This window comes from Mus caroli, unplaced genomic scaffold, assembly GCF_900094665.2.
Source record: "Mus caroli unplaced genomic scaffold, CAROLI_EIJ_v1.1 scaffold_13249_1, whole genome shotgun sequence".
Lineage (NCBI taxonomy): Eukaryota > Metazoa > Chordata > Mammalia > Rodentia > Muridae > Mus > Mus caroli.
In genome coordinates, this window is record NW_018391300.1 from 14,258 (window position 1) to 35,680 (window position 21,423).

Here is a 21,423-nt window from a genome sequence, read left to right on the forward strand (position 1 = left end):
TATCCAGAGACGGGCAACTTTCCTCATGCACAGACCAACCTAAGACAAGGGGCGCAGTGGCAATAGGGTTTATGACAGGAAAGGCTGTGACATTAAAGGAACGACCTAAAACAGGAGCCACGGCAGATGGACATAATTGCACAGGCCTAGACCAGCCTCATTTTATTAAAACAAAAAGGTGGAGATGTGGGAAGCCGTTGCAGAGTGGCAGTTGCAGAGTGGCAGTTGCAGAGTGGCAGTTGGCTACAGCTGGCCACCACATATACATAGGCAGTAAAGGTTCTTTTGCCAAGATGAGGTTTTGAGAATTAACCAAAGTTAACCAATCAGATGAGAGACAAGTTAACCAATCAATTGAGAGAGAACGCCTCTCCTAGGCCTATACAAGCAGCACTAGTTCTGGGCTTTGGGTCACTTTGCCTCTGCAATCAAGCTCTCCCAATAAACGTGTGTGGAAGGACTCTGTTGCAGCTTCGTTCTTCCTGGCCAGTCGGGCGCGCACAAGAAAAAATGATAACCCATGGACAGGCAACAGCATTTTGGGTAGGTCCAGGTCCAATTGTTTGTGTCCCACATGAAGGTCAAACTGCACATTTGCTAGATATATGTGGGAAGGCCTAGGTTCAGCCCGTATATGTTCTTTGGTTGGTGGATCTGACTCCAAGATCCTCAAGGGTGCAGGTTAGTGGATTGTGTTTGTCTCATTGGCGAATTTCTATACCCTTTGGCCCACAATCCTTTCCCATATAAATCCATGAGAGTCCCCAAGCTCCATTCATTGTTTGGCTGTGGGTGTCTGTATCTGTCTTAGTAAGCTGCTGGTGGAGCCTCTCAGAGGACACCGTGCAACTGTCATGTATGTATATCCTTTTAGGATTTTTTACCACATTCAGGATGATATACTCAAGTTCCATCCATTCTTGCTACTACAAATGAACCTGCTTTAATCATTGCAGACCAAGTGTCTTTCTGGGAAGTTGGAGCACCTTTCAGGAATATGCCTAGGAGAGGTATAGCTTGGTCTTGAGATAGAACTATTGCAAGTTTTCTAAGAAGCTGCCAAATTGATTTCCAGAGATTATACAAGTTTGCACCCCTACTAGCAATCAAGGAATGTTCCCCTTGTTCAATATCCTTGCCAGTTTGTGCTATCTCTTGACTTTTTGATCTTACCATTTCTGATGGATATAAGATGGAACCTCAGANTTGTTGTGATTTGCATTTCCCAGATGACTAAGGACTTTGACCATTTCTTTAAGTGCTTCTTGGCCATTTGAGATTTCTCTTTTGAGAATTTTCTGTTTAGCTCTGCACTCCATATTTTAATTGAGTTATTTGGTTATTTGTGAATGTGGATATTAGTCCTTTGTCAGAGGTAGGGTTGGTGAAGGCCCTTTTCCCATCTATAGGCTGCCGATTTGCCATTTAACAGTGTCCATTGCCTTAAAAAAGCTTTTCAGTTTCATGAGGTCCCATTTTCCAATATTTATTCTTAGAGCCTGAGCCATTGGTATGGTGTTCAGGCTATTTTCTCCTGCAAAAATGCATTCAAAGGCCTTTCCCACTTTCTTTTCTATCAGATTTAGAGCATCCTGTTTTATGTTCAGGTCCTTGATCCACTTGTATTTGAGTTTTGTGCAGAGTTATAAATATGGATCAATTTTCTTTCTACATGTAGACATCCTGTTAGACCAGGACCAATTTTTAGAACTTTGTTTAAGTTGCATTTTTGTAAAGATTTATTTATTTATTTATTTATTTATTTATTTATTTAATATATATGATTATACCATTTCCTTCTTCAGAAACATCAACAGAGGGCATCAGATCTCATTACAGATGGTTTTAAGACACCATGTGGTTTCTGGGAATTTAACTCAGGACCTCTGGAAGAGTAGTTGGTGCTCTTAAGCACTCAGCCATCTCTCCAACTCCCTGAACTTGTTTTTCAGCTATAGTAGTTCTCTGGTGGAATTTTGGGGGTTGCCTATATATACTGTCATATCATCTGAAAATAGTGATACTTTGCCTTATTCCTTTCCAATTTGCATCCCGTTGATTTCCTTTTATTATCTACTTGCTCTATCTAGACATTTGAGTACTGTATCGAATAGATAAGGAAAGAGTGGACAACCTTGTCTTGTCCCTGGCTTTAGTGGGATTGCTCTGATTTCTCTTCATTTAATTTCATGTTGGCTGTTTATTTGCACTATATGGCTTTCATTATGTTTAGATATGTGCCATGAACTCCTGATCTTTCCAAGTCTTTTAACATGAATGGGTGTTACATTTTATTGAAGGCTGTTTCAGCATCTAATGAGATGATCATGTGGTTTCTTTCCTTGGGTTTGTTTATATAGTATATTATGTTGAAGGATTTGCATATATTGAACAATCCCTGTAGCCTTAGGATAAACCCTACTTGATCATGCTAAATAAAGGTTTTGATGTGTTCTTAGATTCAGTTTGCAAGAATTTTGTTGAGTATTTTTGCACCAATATTCATAGGCAAGATTGATCTGAAGTTCTCTTTCTTTGTTGGGTCTTTGTGTGATTAAGGTATCAGAGTAATTGTTGCTTCATAGAATGAAATAGGTAGTGTTTCTTTTGTTTCTATTTTGTGGAATTGTTTGAGGAGTAATAGTATTAGATCTTATTTAAGGTCTGGTAGAATTCTTCATTAAAATGGTCTGGCATTGGGCTTTTTTGGCTGGGAGATTTTTGATAACTCTCTGCATTTTGTTAGGTGTTATAGGACTGTTTAGATAGTTTACCTGACCTTGATTTGAATTTAGTACAGAAAGCCATCTAGATTTTTTTCAGTTTTGTAGAGCTAAACGCTTTTGTAATTGCTTCAAATGATTTTCTTGAATTTTCTCAGATTCTGTTGTTATGTCTCTTTTTCATTTCTGATTTTGTTATTTGGATACTGTCTCGGTGCCCTTTAGTTAATTTGGCTAACGTATATCATATCTATCTTGTTGATTTTCTTAACAAACCAGCTCTTGGTTTGTTGATTTTTTGAATCATTCTCTTAGTTTCTAACCAGTTGATTTCAGCCCTGAGCTTGACAATATCCTGACATCTACTCTTCTTTGGTGCACTTTGCTTCTTTCTGTTCTAGAGCTGTTAGGTGTGCTTTTAACTCGCTTGTATAGCATCTCTTGAAAATTCTTTACGAAGGCATTTAGTGCTGTGAATTTTTCACTTAATGCTGTTTAAATTGTGTCCCATGATATTTGGTATGATATGTTTTCACTTTAGTTAAATTCTATAACTTCTTGGAAGTCTTTCTTATTTCTACCCTGAACAAGTATCATTCAGCAGAAAGTTTTTCAGTTTTCATGATTATGTGGACTTTCTGTTGTTTTGGTTGTTATTGACATCTAGCCTTAGTCTGATGTTATCTGATAGAATGCATGTGAGTATTCCCATTTTCTTGTATCTGTTGAAGCTTGTTTTATGAATAATTATATTATCAGTTTTGCAGAATGTTCCATGAGGAGCTGAGAAGAATGAATATTCTCTTGTTTGGGGTGAAATGTTCCATAGATATCTTTTAAATCCATTTGGTTCATAACTTCTGTTTGTTTCACTGTGTCTCTGTTATTTTCTGTTTCAATGACCTGTCCATTGGTGAGAGTGGAGTGTTGAAGTCTCCCACTATAATTTTGAGACGATCAATGTGTGTTTTGAGCTTTAGTAAAATATCTTTTATGGATGTGTGTCTTAGTCGGGGTTTCTATTCCTGCACAAACATCATGACCAAGAAGCAAGTTGGGGAGGAAAAGTTTTATTCAACTTACACTTCCATACTGCTGTTCATCATCAAGGAAATCAGGACTGGAACTCAAGCATGTCAGAAAGCAGCAGCTGATGCAGAGGCCCTGGAGGGATGTTCCTTACTGGCTTGTTTCCCCTGGCTTTCTCAGCCTGCCCTCTTATAGAAGGAAGACTAGCAGCCCAGAGATGGCACCACCCACAATGGGACCTCCTCCCTTGATCACTGATTGAGAAAACAGCTAGATCTCCAGGAGGCATTTCCCCAAATGAAACTTCTTTCTCTCTGATAACTCCAGCCTGTGTCAAGTTGACACAAAACTAGCCAGTACAACGAGGGTCCCCTGCATTTGGGGCATTCATGTTGAGAATTGAGACTTTGCTTTGGTGGATTTTTCCTCTGATGAGTGTAAATTCTTCCTCATCTTTTTTTTTAACTATTTGTGGTTGAAATATTATTTTATTGGATATTAGGATGGCTATGATGTGGGCCTGTGTACTTTAAGCTTTCCATGGAGATCTTTGGCCTAAACAGGTCTGAGGGTTCAGGAGAAGGGGAAAGAATGCTACCAAGAAGGAGGAATTGTCTTTGCTGTCTCCACTACTGCAGCTGCATTCACCACTGCTGTAGCTTCTGTTGCTCCAAGATGCTCTAGGCTGAGTCATACCTGGCTGAGCTGGTGAGAGGCTGACTAGCCATAGAGAGGTGGTGGGAGCTTCTTGTGGTGTTTTGGGAAAGCATGTCCTTTCCCTGGTGGTGGTGTTACAACTCTTATGACAGAGTCTCTCAGATAATGACAGAGTAATTCTCATACACCTTTTTTTTTCTTCTCAATAGGATTCTTATGTACAGTCTTGGGGTGGGTCAGAGTATGACCGTAGGTGTTTACTATTGGCTTGGTCTAAGAGGTCAGGGATACCTCATCTACATGTGGGAGGGCTTGGGGTGCTGTCTTTATATGACTGAAAGCCACAAACCTCTCTAAAGTGGGTAAGTGGCTACATGGCAGGGGCCTGGTTCCAGAAGCAGGCAAAGCTTCTACTGTCCCTTCAGGGTCCCCAGGGCTTTAAACCTTAGGTCAACCTTACCAGGCTTCCTCTCACAGCCCATAGCCGCATACTATTCCAGCTTGTTTCTTGTGACTGTTTGCTTGCAAAACGTTTTTCCAACCTTTTATTCTGAGGTAGTGTCTGTTTTTGTCACTGAGGTGTATTACTTGTATGAAGCAAAGGGCTGGATCCTGCTTATATACCCAGTCTTTAGCCAGTATCTTTTTATTAGGCAATTGAGTTCATTGATGATAAGAGATATTAAAGACAGATGATAATTAGTTCCTGATATTTTTGTTGTTGGAGATGGCATTCCATGCTTATGATTCTCTTCTATTGGGTTTGTTGTGAAATGTTCAGTTTCTTATGTTTTCTTGGGTGTAGTTACCCTCCTTGTATAGAAAACTTTGTTCCAGTATCCTCTGTAGGGCTAGATTAGTAAAAAGATGGTATTGTTTAAATTTGGTATGGTTTTGGAATATTTTGTTGAGTATAGTAACCTGTGATGGCATATATGGTCTCTTAGGGACTGGATGATATCTGTCTAGGATCTTTTAGCTTTTAGAGTCTCTGTTGCAAAGTATGGTGCAATTCTCACAGGTCTGCCTTTATATGTTACTTGGTCTTCCCCCCTTACAGCTTTTAATAATTTCTTTTTTCTGTGCATTTAGTGTTTTGATTATTTTGTGATGAAAGGATTTTCTTTTCTGGTCCAGTCAATTTGGTGTTCTGTCGGCTTCTTATACATTTATGACCATCTCTTTCATTAGGTTAGGGAAGTTTTCTTCTATGATTTTGTTGAAGATGTTTTCTGGCCCTTTGAGCTGGGATTCTTCACCCTCTTCTATTCCTATTATTTTTAGGTTTGGTCTTTTCATTGTGTCCTGTATTTCCTGGACATTATGGGTTTGGAGCTTTATTTTTTTTCAATTTTTTATTAGATATTTACTTCACTTACATTACAAATGTCATCCCAAAAGTCCCCTAAACAATTCTCCCACCCTGCTCCCCTATCGTCCTACTCCAAATTCTCAGCCCTGGTGTTCCCCTGTACTGGGGTATATAAAGATTGCAAGACCAAGGGGACTCTCTTCCCATTGATACTTGACTAGGTCATCTTCTGCTACATATGCAGCTAGAGATACAATCAATGGGGGATACTGGTTAGTTCATATTGTTCTTCCACCTATAAGTTTGCAGACCATTTCAACTCCTTAGGTACATTCTGTAAGTTGTCCATCTCCCGTGTTTCCCCATTTTGTGTTTTCTCTATTGTTTCTATTTCAATTTTTAGTTCTAGTACTGTTTTATTCAACGCCTTTACCTGCTTGCTCATATTTTCCTGTATTTCTTTAAGGGATTTGTTTGTTTCTACATGTTTGCCTTTGTTTTCCTGTTTCTTTACATAGTGTTTGTTATATCTTCCTTAAAGGCATCTGTCATCTTTGAAAGATGGGATGTTAGGCCACTATCTTGCTTTTCAGTCATGTTAGAGTATCCAGGGCTTGCTGTGGTGGAAGAACTGGCTTCTGATTGTGCCAAATTGCATTGGGTTCTGTCACATATGATATTCTGCTTGCCTCTGGCCTTTTGGTTCACTCTGGTGTTAAATGGCCCTGGTGTCTCCGGTTGTAACTGGTCTCCTTGGAGGCACAGAGCTCTGTAATCTGAGTTAGGGCTGATCTCCTTGGAGACAGGCAGTGTTGTCTCTGATTAGAGTGTGGCTCCAATGTCTCTGGTTAGGGTAGACATTCTGTGTCTCTGGTTACTTCAGAAATCCTGTGCCTCTTTTACTGAAGATGTCCTGTGCCCTTGGTTACTATGGAGCTCCTGGAAGACAAGCAGGCTGTAGCATTTGTGCAGGTGTTGGGCCACTGATCTGGCCCTGGTGAGGAAAAGGTGCCCAAGGAAAGTGGAGCTTGGGGGTTGAGGTGGAAGTGGGAGTGAGTCCCTTGTCAGCTTGGCTGGGTGCATGTTCCAGCCTTTGTGGAAATTTGGGAGAGAGAGTCCCCTGTGTCTTTGATTACTGTGGACATTGTGGGAGGTAACTATGCTCTTACATTTGGACAGGTATTGGGCCACTGATCTAGCTTACTTCTTGATGGATCATGTTTTTGACCTGTTTCTGGATTTAGTTTGTGAGTATTTTATTGAGTATTTTTGCATCAATGTTCATAAAAGAAATTGTCCTTCTTTTTCCTTTTAATCTTTGTGTGGTTTAAAAATAAGGGAGGTATGGTTTATAGTATGAGTTCGGCAGTGTACCCTCGGTTTCTATTTTGTGGAATAGTTTGAGGAGTATTGGAATTAGCTCTTATTTGATTGAACTGTGCACTAAAACCATATGGCCCTGGGCTTTTCTGGTTGAGAGATTTTGATGACTGCTTCTAATTCTTTAGGGGTTAAAGGGCTGTTTAAATAGTTTACATGATCTTGATTTAATTTTGGTATGAGATATCTTTCTAGACAACCATCCGTTTCATTAAGGTTTTCCCTTTTGGTGGAGTACAGGTTTTTGAAACAAGACCTAATGATTCTTTGAATTTGTTCAGTGTCTCTTGTTAGGTCTCCACTTGCATTTCTGAGTTTGTTTATTCAGGAAATGTCTCTCTGTCTTTTGGTTAGTTTGGCTAAAGTTTTGTCTAACTTGTTAATTTTCTCAAAGATCCCGCTCTTGGTTTTGTTGATTCTTTGTATTGTTTTCTTTGTTTTGAAAGATCCTGACAGAATGTAAAAGGTCACAGAAGCTCTGAAATTGGCAAAATAGATTTCATTGTTAGTAGAACTAGCTTCACTGATTTAGAATAATAGAGGTGAAGAATGCTCTGGCCACTCCTTGAACCTGTGTGTGTCTGCCAATATTCTGACCAGGTGTGTGCCCATTGCTGCACCTCACTGCCAGGTGTTTGTGATATTGGTTGCTAGGAAAAGTCAGGAAATCTCCCCAGCAACCATAGTCAGGGCCAATCCGGAGTGCTGCACCTTCATTAGACTCTTTCCTTGTTTCTCTCCCATACCCATTTCTTGAGGAATCAATAATTTTAGAATAGACATTGTTTAGATCTGGAAATCCCCTACTCCCCTCTTCTCCTTTCCCCCCAGAGGGCTTATAAAAACTGGGTCCTCTTTCCCCTTGAGGTCGACTCCTCTACCCCTGCATGGAAAATGAGACGTCCCCAGAGCTCTGGCTTTCCCCGAATAAAGCCTCATGTGGTTTGCAACAAGCTCGGTCTATCGTGAGTTCTTGGGTGTCGGGTATTGTCCTGAGGCCTGAGCAAGGGGCTCCTCTCAGAGTCTTTCAGTTTCTAACAGATTGATTTCAGCCCTGATTTTTATTATTTCCTACCCTCTACTCCTGTTAGGTGTGCTTGCTTCTTTTTTTTTTTTTTCCTACAAATTTCAGGTGTACTTTTAAATTGCTGGTATAGAGACTTTCTAATTTCTATATGGAGGCACTTAATGTTTTGAACTTTCCTCTTAGTACTGCTTCCACTGGGTCCCAATCACTTGGGTATGTTGTGCCTTCATTTTCATTGAATTCCAGAAAGTCTTTAATTTCCTGTTGTGGATAGCCCTGGACATCTATTTTGATGCTAATTTTGCTATCCTAGGGCATGTTGCAAATGATGAGTGAATCACTCATCACTGGTGACTTCTGGTGTACCTTCTCCCCATTTTAACTTGTAAAGTAAAGGCTAGAGCAGGTGACTGGGCAGTGGAAGGGAAGGTGGAGCTGCAAATTTGGGAGGAGAAGGAAGAGAGGAGGAGAGAGAGGACTATGGAAGAGGAGGGAGAGGAGTAGGTGTAAGGAAAATGGAGACGAACCATGTGGCCTGGAGAAATCACAAGTTATAAGGGATCTCATAGATGGTGAATATAGTAATGTAATGATAGATATGCCCAACCTAGGAGTGTAGCTTGTATTCCTATTTAGTGAGTTGTGATTTCTTTGCCTGAGCTTTTCTAGGTTGGAGATTTACCAGAACATCATTGTGTTGTTCAATTTCCGTGAGTGTGTAAAGTTTTTCAGTGTTTCCATTGTTGTTGAAGACCACTTTAATCCATGTGGTCTCATAAGATACAAGGTGCTATTTTAGTTTTCTTATATCTGTTGAGGCTTCCTTTGCGACTGGCTATATGGTCAATATTGGAGAAAGATCCATGAGGTGCTGCGAATAAGTTATATTCTTTTGTGTTTGGGTGAAATATTCTATAGATGTCTGTCAGGTCCTTTTGATTCATAATATCTGTTAGTTTCATTATTTCTCTGTTTAGTCTTTATCTGAATGACCTGTCAATTGGTATTAGAGGTGTGTTGAAGTTTCCCAGTATTAAGTTATGTGTGGGTATCTATGTGTGAATTAAATTTTAGCAATGTTGGTACCTTTGTTTGGGGGGCATAGTTGTTCAGAATTGAGATATCATTTTGATCCATTTTTTTCCTTTGATGAATATGAAGTATCCTTCCATGTCTCTTTTGATTTTCTCTGTGCCTTTTGATTCATTTTTGTTGATAGTCTATTTAATTAGATGTTAAATTAGCTACATCAGCTTGCTTCTTGGGTCAATTTGTTTGGGAAAATAATCCAGCCATTTTCTCTGAGGCAATTTCTATATTTGTTGCTGAGATATGTTTCTTGTTTGCAGCACAATGATGGATCCTGTTTTTCATTTACCTGGCCATTTTCCCTTGCTGCTTTTAACATTCTTTATTTGTTCTGTAGATCCTGTGTTTTGATAATTATTTTCTGGGAGGATTTCTTTTCTAGTCCAATCTAATTGATATTCTATAAGCTGATATATCTATAGGCATCTCTTTCTTTAGGTGGGGAAAGTTTTCTTCTATAGTTCTGCTGAGAATAATTTTTTGGACCTCAGAGCTGGGACTCTTCACTTCCTCTATTCCTATTATTCTTAGGTTAGATTCTCTCTTCCATCCACTGTATTCAGTTGGTGCTCACATCTGTTGTTCCTAGGTTTTCCATCTCCAGGATTTCCTCAGTTTGTGTTTTATTTATTGCTTCTATTTCCACTTTCAGGTCTTACACAATTTTATTCCCTGTATGTCTTTAAGGGATTTGTTTGTTTCCTCTTTAAAGGAAACTATCATCTTTAGAAGATTGGATTTAAGGTCATTTTCTTGTGATTCATTTGTGTTAGAATATCCAAGTGTGTTCTAGTCGGGTGGCTGTGCTTTAAAGGTGTCATATTACGCTGTTTGACTTTGTCATTTCAGGAGCCTTTAGCCATATGGATGGTTTTGTTCCCTGGATGTTCTTGTTGTAGTAGGTTTTGGGAGGGGTTTAATCTCAATGGACCTGGTGTTGCAGACCTCTGATGTGTATCCTCGGGTTTAATGGTCCAAAACTGTGGTCTATATGGTTCTGGAACTACAGGTTTGCTGGAGTTGGGTGGGGACATGGCAGGAGAATGGTGTTCTCCCTGAGATAACAGGTTGCTCTGGGCAGCTTGGTTTGGCCCTGGGGGTTCAGATAGCAATGAAGATGGGTCGGGGAAGGGAAGAATTCAGGAATTGTTCAGGAGTCTGATGAAGGTGGAGGAGAGGTGGTGAAGACTAGGAGGCTCCCTGGGATAGCAGGCTGTTCAAGGCAGCTTGGTTTGGCCCATAAGGCTCAGCAAGTAGGGAAGATGGGTGGGAAAAGGGATTCTATCCTCTATCATCAAAAAGTATGATGAAGGTAGAGGAGAGGTGGTAGTAGAATAGAGGTCCCTCAGGTATAGTGAAAGAACCTAGTGGGGAACCCCCCACATATATCCCGAGTCGGACCTCTGAAGATTATCAATAGCAGGCTGCTCCGGGCAGCTTGGATTGGCTGAGAGGGCTCCCCAATTTGACTTTTGATAAGTTCATACCCAATAACATGGCTGCTCTGGCAAGCGATCATAGCCAAAGTTCTTCTGGGTTTCTGTAATCTGGCTGGAATGTAAACATTCTGGATTACTGTATGATCTGGCTAGAATACAGACAGGCCCTTACACCTTTAATAGCAAACAATGTAGGTAAGTTTATTTTGTAGAAGGAAGCCTTTATTTTTGCAAGTGACTTCTTATTGAGAGAAGACTAACAAATCAGAGCAAGGTTTGTCAGAATGATTCAGACAGAAGATACACGCAACTCAGGAGAACAGCACAGGAATGATGTAGCTGCCAGCATCCATGGAGAAGTGGGTACCTGGAAGGAGAGCTGGGGATGGATGGGAAAGACAGAAGATAGACAAATGAGACTAAGACAAAGTTTTTGATCAAGGCCATATGTTTAATTCTTGTGTCTGAAATTAAAGGGTGAAACCCATCCCCCACTTCAACAGAATCTCCTCAGGAAAACAAGCTCAGCTGCTCAGCAGGTAGTGTTTTTTTGCAGGAAGCTGCATATGTGGCAGGACAATAGACTTCACTTAGGTTGGAAGACTCCACCCTAGGAGGGCTACTGGACTGTGACAAAACAAGGTCTGATTTAGCCTGCTCAAGGTTGCTGGAAGGGAACAGAAAGAGAGGTAACTTAAGAACATCACAGGGAGACAACAAGCTAGATCTAGGCACAGGTTGTTGTTGTTTTTGTGGTGGTGGTGGTGGTGGTTGTGGTGGAATGTGTACCTGCAAGGCAATTTTCCCAGGACACTATTACAGAGACAGTTTGCAGAAAGAACAAGCTAGACACAGAGGATGACAAGATGAGCCAGAGAATGAGAATGAGCCAGAAGATTAGAATAGACTGCCACTATTGTATGATGCCAAGCAGAGCAACATATTGAGAAGCTGAGAGAAGTTGAATGGAATCAGTCAGCTTGGAAGATTATACCGTATGGGGCCTAGAAGCTTCCAAGCTTTGGCCTAGAGATATGTATTACAGAGAAACTATCTGCCCAAACTGTGTATCTGAAGAGCTTGGAAATGGCTCTCATCACATCCCACTATCTGTAAATAAAGCAATAGTTACAGTTTGTATCATGTAAAGGCGTTGGAATAGGACCCACATTCTAACAAGTATACAAGCACCCTGGTATGAGGAAAGGTCTATCTCATTTCAACCTTTTAAAGATTTCTGTTGGCCATGTCTCCAGTTGCCCTACTTCATCTTGCCCTGCAAGCCTAGACTGTGGTGCAAAGTGCATTAGTAGGTAGCTTTATGGCTAGACCCAGGCATACCTGTCTAATTTTACATGCTCAATTCCACGGATTCTCACTCAGTTCATTTGTTTTACCTTTGTCCCATAAACACTGTGAGTGGTCTCTGCCATGCAGTGTTTTGGACACTGCAATGACCAGAGGCAGCAAATTAACAGATCTTATCCTCATGGAGTTCTCATCCTAGTGTGGGAGCTGAGCCATATCGCCAGGTAGCTATTAAGTCAGTATGAAATATTTTTATATTGTTAAGTGAAAGAGGGAGCATGACAACCTAACTTTAAAAAAATGAAATTCCAGGGTGAGCATTCTTTTCAGATCGTCAGAGTATCCAGGAAAGGTATCAAGGAACCTCTAGGTTTGGAATGAAAACATGCAGATAGAGAGTGTGGCCTCCAGCAGCATTCAAGAAGAATATGCATTCCAGATAATGTGATGACAGTTGCTGAGGCTCATTGGTCAGAGAAGATCTGGTATGCATGAGGAGAAGCAGCTGGGATGGTGGTGAAGAGTGGAAAATTACTAGCTGCCTGTGAGAACATGAACTCTTCATCCTTGGGCCTCAGTCCTCTGCTGGGTGACTGTACCCGCAACATTTTTAAGAAAAACATTTCCTGGAACAACCACAGAATGTTCCAACGCCCCAGGCATGTTGCTTAATGTAGCACATGTCCTAACTGTTGGGTAAATTTATGGTCTTGGACTTCCCCTATTTCCTCCCCAATCCTCCCCCTCTTTTGTGGTTTTTGCCTTTATAAGCCTGTAGAGAGTTTGGGTCGGGGTCGAACTCCTCTACTCCTGCGTGGTGTATGAGTCTCGACCCCAGCATGCTGGTCTGAGCTCTCATTCTGCTTTGTTTCCAATAAACTTCCTCATGTGATTACAGCAAGTTTGGTCTCAGTGCTTCACTGGGTGCGCGCTATTCCCGAGACTTGAGTGAGGGTCTCCCTTTGGGGATCTTTTATTTGGGGGCTCATCTGGGATCTGCGCGACCACCCAGGGGTCCTAGACCCACTTGGAGGTAAGGATTTGTGTCTGGTTTCAGTTCTGTGTCTGTGTTCTGTCTAGGAATCTGCTGCGATCGCAGTTTCAGTTTTGCAGACGCTTTTTTGAGGCTGTGCTCCGGGAGGGAGAGCAGAGTAGATAAGGATAGACGTGTCCAGGTGTCCACCGTCTGTTTGCCCTGGGAGATGTCCGAGGAGGATAGGGGGAGGACCAGGGATGCCTGGTGGACCCCCGTGGGGAAAGTCAGGAAGTAGTTTTACTCCTTGACGATCTGTGTCGGCGACCTAGTTCTAGGCCGACTGACTCTTTTCAGTGTCTCTGGTCGACATGGTGTAGATGCAGATTTTGGTTTCTTTTTGTTCTCGTTTTGGTGTCTGTTATTGTGGTGTGTTTTGTCGAGCTCGAAATGGGACAGAGAGTGACGACCCCATTTGACGTTGACTCTTGACCATTGGACTGAAGTAAGAACTAGGGCCCATAATCTCTCTGTCGAGGTCAAAAAGGGACCTTGGCAAACTTTTTGCTCCTCTGAGTGGCCAAACTTTGGTGTGGGATGGCCATTAGAGGGAACTTTTAACCTACCTATTATCTTCGCTGTCAAGTGAATTGTTTTTCAGGCCACAGGGGGACACCCTGATCAGGTCCCATACATTATCGTGTGGCAGGTCCTGTTCCAAAATCGACCACCCTGGTTAAGACCCTCGACATCGGGAGCTGAGGCAGCGACTGTGGCCGTGGCCTCGAAACCGAAAGCAATGTCTTCGTATCCGCTGGTGCCAACTCCATCGGCTCCCCCACGGATCTATCCTGAAATTGATGATATCTCTCTCCTTGACCCTCCTCCGCCTCCTTACCCCCAACCAGTTCCTCAAACCGTTCCTCCACAGCTGCCCGCCCCAGTGGACCCCAGGATGGCTTCTGAAACAGGGCCAGCAGCAGGGACTCAGAGCCGCAGGGGCCGCAGCCCAGAGGGATATGGATCAGGACTGGATTCTACCATTGCCCTACACTTACGGGCTTATGTGGGGGGATCTGCCCCTGTCCCAGGGGAATTGGTCCCACTGCAATATTGGTCGTTTTTGTCGGCCAATATGTACAACTGGAAGACTAATCACCCCTCTTTTTCAGAGAACCCCTCAGGCTTGATGGGACTCCTTGAGTCCCTGATTTTTTCCCATCAGCCCACTTGGGATGACTGTCAACAGCTCTTGCAGGTCCTCTTTACAACTGAAGAGAGAGAGAGAGGATCCTGCTAGAAGCCAGGAAGAATGTCCCAGGACCAGATGGGACCCCCACTAATCTCCCCAACCTTATAGATGCAGCCTTCCCCTTGGCCCGACCGGATTGGGACTTCAATACTGTGGAAGGTAGGGAGCGTCTCATGGTTTACCGCCAGACTCTAGTGGTGGGGCTCAAGGGGGCTGCACGGTAACCCATCAATTTGGCCTAGGTAAGAGAGGTTCTTCAGCATCCAGTGGAGGTGCCCTCTGTTCTCTTAGAACTACTGATGGAGGCTTACAGGAGGTATACCTCATTTGATCCCTCCTGGGAGGGACAGCAAGCGGCTGTAGCTATGGCTTTCATTGGTCAGTCCGCCTCTGATATCAAGAAAAAGTTACAGAGATTAGAGGGGCTCCAAGATTATCCTTTACAGGACTTAGTAAAAGAAGCTGAGAAAGTGTATCACAAAAGAGAGACAGAGGAAGAGCAGCAAGAAAGAGAAAAGAAAGAGGTAGAAGAGAGAGAGAATCGGCGTGATCCCTGCCAGGAGAGAAACTTGACTAAGATTTTTGGCTGCAGTAGTAGGTGAAGGAAAGTCAGAGAGAGGACAGTCAGGGTACCTGGGCAACAGGGCAAGACGACCTCCAGGAGGACAGAGACTACAACTTGAAAAAGATCAATGCGCTTACTACAAAGAAAAGGGATATTGGGCCAGAGAATGCCCCAAAAAGAGACAGAGAGGACCTAAAGTGCTGGCCCTCGAAGAAGATTAGGGAAGTCGTGGCTCGGTCCCCCTCCCCAAGCCCAGGGTGACGCTCTCTGTGGAGGGGACTCCTGTTAATTTTTTAGTGGACACGGGAGCAGAAAATTCAGTCCTGACCAAACCATTAGGACAATTAGGAAACAAAAAGACTATGGTAATGGGAGCCACTGGCAGTAAATTTTACCCCTGGACCACCAAGCGGGTTTTAGAAATTGGAAAAAGTCAAGTGACTCACTCTTTTCTTGTGATTCCTGAGTGCTCTGCTCCCCTTCTGGGGAGGGACTTGTTGACCAAACTTAAGGCTCAAGTTCAGTTCACCTCAAAGGGACCAGAANTCACCTGGGGAGAGACCCCCTATAGCATGTTTGATTCTAAATTTAGAAGAAGAGTACCGCCTCCATGAACAAAAGTCTGGGTCTTTGCCCTCTGAGGAGTGACTGGAAGCCTTTCCAGAAGTCTGGGCAGAGCAGGCTGGGATGGGACTGGCCAGACAAGTGCCACCCATCGTAGTCGAGCTCAAAGCGGCTGCCACCCCTGTTTCAGTCCGGCAGTACCCCATGAGCCAGGAGGCTAAAAGAGGTATCTGACCACATATCCAGAGACTGCTACAACAGGGTATATTGTTCCCGTGCCAGTCTCCTTGGAATACCCCCCTCCTGCTGGTGCTTAAGCCAGGGACCAATGACTATCGGCCTGTTCAGGACTTAAGAGAAGTCAATAAGTGGGTTCAGGGCATTCATCCAACTGTACCCAACCCCTACAACTTACTGAGCTCCCTTCCACCTGAACGGACTTGGTACACCGTCCTGGACTTAAAAGATGCTTTTTTCTGTCTCATATTACACCCAAGTAGCCAACCTCTGTTTGCCTTTGAGTGGCGAGACCCAGAAGGAGGGCATACAGGTCAGCTGACCTGGACCAGGCTGCTGCAAGGATTAAAAAACTCACCTACCCTCTTTGATGAAGCCCTCCATCGGGATCTCACACCTTTTAGGGCATAGAATCCCCAAGTGTCTCTTTTGCAATATGTAGATGACTTACTGCTTGCAGCCTCAACCCAGAAATTGTGCCTCGATGGGACCAAGAAACTCCGAACTGGGTGAGTTGGGGTACCAGGTATCCGCTAAGAAGGCTCAGCTATGTCGCACCAAGGTGACCTACCTAGGTTATACCCTCCAAGAAGGAAAGCGGTGGCTCACCAAAGCTCGAAAGAAGACTGTGACGCAGATCCAGACCCCCACCAACCCACGACAAGTACGTGAGTTTCTGGGGACGGCAGGCTTTTGCAGACTCTGGATACTGGGGTTTGCAATGCTGGCAGCCCCTCTGTATCCACTCACTAAAGAAAAAGTCCCATTCTCCTGGACAGAGGAACACCAAAAAGCCTTTGACAACATAAAGGCTGCTCTGCTTGCAACCCCTGCTTTGGCCTTGCCAAATTTGACTAAGCCTTTCACCCTATGCGTTGATGAGCGGGCTGGAATAGCCCGAGGAGTCCTGACTCAGACTCTGGGGCCCTGAAAGCGGCCAGTGGCCTACCTATCAAAAAAGCTAGATCCAGTCGCCAGTGGTTGGCCCTCTTGCCTAAAAGCCATTGCTGCAGTCGCCCTACTTGTCAAAGATGCTGATAAACTAACTCTGGGTCAGCATGTGACTGTAATTGCTCCCCATGCTCTAGAAAGTATTGTGAGGAAGCCCCCTGACCATTGGATGACTAATGCCCGGATGACCCACTACTAGAGCCTGTTGTTAAATGATCGAGTTACTTTTGCCCCACCTGCCATCCTCAATCCTGCCACTCTCCTCCCCGAGACAGATGACTCCACCCCAGTGCACCAATGCGCTGACATCCTTGCTGAAGAGACCGGAACCAGAAAGGACCTGACTGATCAACCTTGGCCAGGTGTGCCTGACTGGTACACAGATGGTAGCAGCTTCGTATTAGAGGGAAAAAGAAAAGTGGGAGCAGTGGTGGTGGATGGAAAATAGGTAATTTGGCCAGCAGTCTCCCAGAAGGAACTTCTGCTCAAAAGGCTGAGCTCCTGGCGCTAACTCAAGCTCTGCGACTGGCAGAAGGTAAGGCGATCAACATTTACACTGACAGCCGTTATGCTTTCGCCACAGCCCACATTCATGGAGCCATCTATAGACAAAGGGGCCTACTTACTTCAGCAGGCAAAGAAATTAAAAATAAGGAAGAGATCCTGGCTCTCCTAGAGGCTATACATCTGCCAAAAAAGGTGGCTATAGTTCATTGTCCAGGCCACCAAAAAGGGCAAGATCCCGTAACACAAGGGAATCAGATGGCTGACCAGGCAGCAAAGCAGGCAGCCCAAGGAGAAACTATTTTGACAACCAAATCATTGTCTGAACCGCAGGCCAGTCCAAATGTCAGTTTCACCTACCCATTTAAAGATTATGACATGACTGAAGAAATGTCAGATGAAGGAAAAACCCAAATGTTTAGCCACCATGGGGTGGCTAAAACTAAAGATGGCAAGATCATCCTGTCTTCAAAAGAATGACAAGATTATGTGATGCGCCTCCACCAGCTTACTCACCTGGGAGCAAACAAACTAAAAGACCTGATTAAAAATTCTAAGTACCATGTGTTAAAGCTCAACTCAGTGGTTGAAAAAGTGATAGACTCCTGCAAAGCCTGCTCCTTTACTAATGCAGCACGGCCTTTCAAAGAACCAGGACAAAGGCTTAGGGGAGACAGGCCTGGAGCATATTGGGAAGTAGACTTTACTGAGATCAAGCCAGGAAAATATGGCAATAAATATCTATTAGTCTTCATAGACACCTTCTCAGGATGGGTAGAGGTTTTCCCTACCAAGTCTGAGACTCCTCAAGTGGTAACCAAGAAGATTCTTGAAGAAATCCTGCCTCTGTTCAGGATCCCTAAGGTAATCGGCTCAGACAACGGGCCGGCATTCGTTGCCCAGGTAAGTCAGGAATTGACCACACAATTGGGGACTAATTGGAAGTTACATTGTGCTTATAGACCCCAGAGCTCAGGACAGGTAGAAAGAATGAATAGGACTCTAAAAGAGACCCTTACTAAATTAGTCATGGAGACCAGAGGAAAGGACTGGGTGACTCTCCTTCCCTTTGCGTGCTCCTCAGGGTCTGAAACATTCCTGGACATTTCAGTCTTACCCGTTATGAGATTCTTTTGGGGGGACCGCCCCCCTTAACTGAGTCAGGTGGGATATTGGATCTTGGCACTGACTCATCCTCACCCTCTGCTCTTTTTGCTGACCTAAAGGTACTAGAGGTTGTTAAAACACAGATCTGGAACCAGATCAGAGAAGCCTACATGCCGGGAACCTCACGGGTTCCAGGTTGGAGACTCTGTCTTGGTCACGACATCGTGCTGGCACACCTGAGACCCGGTGGAAAGGACCGTATCTGGTGTTGTTGACCACCCCCAAGGCAGTAAAAGTAGACGGGATTGCTGCTTGGATCCACGCCTCCCATGTCAAGAAGGCACCCAGCCAAGACGAAGACAACTATAAAAACAACTGGATGATGGCAGCCACTGACAATCCTCTTAAGTTTCGCTTGCGTCGCAAGAGTCACCCTGGGCATAAAGAACCACAACCCACACCAGCCTCTGACTCTAACTTGGCAGGTTCTCAGTCCTGATTTGGACCAGGTATTGTTTACCACCTCTAGAACAGCGCCGCCAGGGACATGGTGGCCAGACCTAGTTTTCTGCCTCAAACAGATTATTCCAGCTGCTAGAAGCACTCCCCCTAATCAAGTAAGGAGCTATGGATTCTACTGCTGCCCAGAACACAGCAAGTGATCCTTGTGCAGAGGGTCAGCTTCCCATTATTGTGGCCAATGGAATTGTGTTACTTCCAATGATGGTGACTGGAAATGGGCTAGTGGTCATGTTCCTGACAGGGCTGAGTTTTCTTTTCAGAAACCAGGGCCTGGACTGCATGCCATAATGGAACTATATAAAAGGGCCGACTGTCGTTCTGGTGATTTAGACAGAGTACTGATCAAATTTACAGGAAAAAATTATGACACCAAGGCGTGGATAAAGGGCATGCAGTGGGGATTGGTTTTTTATGACTAGCGTGGAAATCCAGGGTCATCAGTCATGGTTCGTTTGAGCCTCAGTAGTCCCCCAACCCAACCAGTAGGACCTAACTCTGTTCTAGTTGAAAAGCCTCCATCACTGCTTCCCAAACCTACCATCCCTGTGTCTCCATCAGACTATCTGACCAAGGCTCACACTCCTTCCTTGGATCTGGTTCCAACCACCCTCATGCCCCCAGATACCAAAAATCGCCTGTTTAGCCTAATACAAGGGGCATTCTTGGTCCTCAACCGTACCAATCCCAACATTACTTAGTCTTGCTGGCTGTGCTATGCCTCTAGCCCCCCCCTATTATGAGGGGATTGCTCAAATCAGAATTTATAATAAAACTGCAGACCATTCTCAATGCCTCTGGGGGAAAAACAGAAAGTTGACTTTGGCAGCAGTCTCAGGAAGTGGACTTTGTTTAGGCCAGTACCTCATGGCAGACGGCACCTCTGTAATCAGACCCAGCACGTTCAGTCTAGCAAAGGTGACAGTATCTAGTGCCCCCCAGAGACAAAGTATGGGCTTGCAACACAGATCTCACTCCTTGTGTGTCTACTTCTGTTTTTAATGATTCCAAAGAGTTCTGCATTCTGGTTCAACTTGTTCCCAGTCTCCTATTCCATGATGATAGCTCCTTTGTAGATGAATTTGATCACCGGGTCTGCTGGAAGAGAGAACCCATCACCTTAACTTTAGCAGTGCTTTTAGGACTAGGAATAGCGGCCAGGGTAGGCACAGGTATCACTGCCTTGATTCAGACCCCCCAATATTATGAAGAACTACGTACCGCTATGGATACTGATCTAGGAGCTATAGAACAGTCCATAACCAAATTAGAAGAGTCTTTAACTTCCCTGTCAGAAGTAGTGCTGCAGAATAGGAGGGCACTAGACTTATTATTCCTCAAAGAAAGAGGACTCTGTGCAGCCCTAAAAGAAGAATGTTGTTTTTATGTTGATCATTCAGGGGTGATCAGGGACTCTATGGCCACACTCAGGGAATGCTTAGATATATGTAAAAAGGAGAGAGAAGACAGGCAGGGATGGTTTGAAAGTTGGTTTAATAAGTCTCCATGGTTTACCACCCTTCTATCCACCCTAGCTGAGCCTTTAATAATTCTTGTGCTCTTACTTACCTTCGGGTCATGTATTCTCAATAGGCTGATGGCTTTTATAAAAGAAAGGGTGAGTGCTGTTCAGGTAATGGTCCTACGGCAGCAGTATCAGGTTCTACAAGAAGCTGAAGAATCGCTCTAAGATTAGAGCTACTAAAAAGAAGTGGGGAATGAAGAGTGGAACATTACTAGCTGCCTGTGAGAACATGAACTCTTCACCCTCGGGACCCAGTCCCCTACTGGGTGACTGTACCCAGAACATTTTTAAGAAAAACATTTCCTGGAACAACCACAGAATGTTCCAACGCCCCAGGTGTGTTGCTTAATGTAGCACATGTCCTAACTGTTAGGAAATTTATGGTCTTGGACTTCCCCTATTCCCTCCGCAATCCTCCCCCTCTTTTGTGGTTTTTGCCTTTATTTATAAGCCTGTAGAGAGTTTGGGTCGGGTTCGAACTCCTCTACTCCTGCGTGGTGTATGAGTCTAGACTCCAGCATGCTAGTCTGAGGTCTCTTTCCACTTCTTTTCCAATAAACTGCCTCGTGTGATTACAGCAAGTTCAGTATTAGTGCCTCACTGGGTGAGCGCTATTCCCAAGACTTGAGTGAGGGTCTCCCTCCGGGGGTCTTTCTCCACCATGGATGGAGCTTATGGAAGAAGGTAGAGAACTGTCTGAGGTGATTTCCCAGAAGTCACTGGGTAGTTGGAAAGCTCAAAACCCTGTATGTTACAACTTCTACAGAGTAATTTTTCCTTTACCTTGTGTGAGTGCGGGACAAGTTGGTTCATTTTAAGCTGAAATATAGCCCAATTTGTGTTGTATTTTAAGATGCACATTCTAGTAACTCCTGAAAATCATCTCAAAATCTTGGAAGTTGGAGCACAAAAATAAAATATATCAATTCCACATTGGAAGTAGGTGAGAATACATTTATTCATAAGAACCTTGTGCCCTGCTAGACCTGAGATTTTCTTGAAAATAACAATTACTCAAAGGATTTTCCTTTTTCCATGCTTTTCGGTATCTTGCCCCACTCAGTGTGGTCTGACTGTGTATGTCAAACATATGTCTTTATGCACTTGTTTTAATCAGGGTTTTACTGCTATGAATAGACACTGTGACAAAGGAAACTCTTATAAGGACAACACTCACTTGGGTTTGGCTTACAGGTTCAGAGGTTTAGTCCATTATCATTAAGGTGGAAACACGGTAGCATCTAGGCAGGCATGGTGCAAAA

The 21,423-nt window shown here is 43.7% G+C and overlaps 1 pseudogene; it reads left to right on the forward strand.

Annotated features, from left to right (window-relative positions):
• Window positions 1-13,387: 13,387 nt before the first annotated feature.
• Window positions 13,388-18,616, forward strand: LOC110289098 (annotated as a pseudogene).
• The last annotated feature ends 2,807 nt before the right edge of the window (window positions 18,617-21,423 follow it).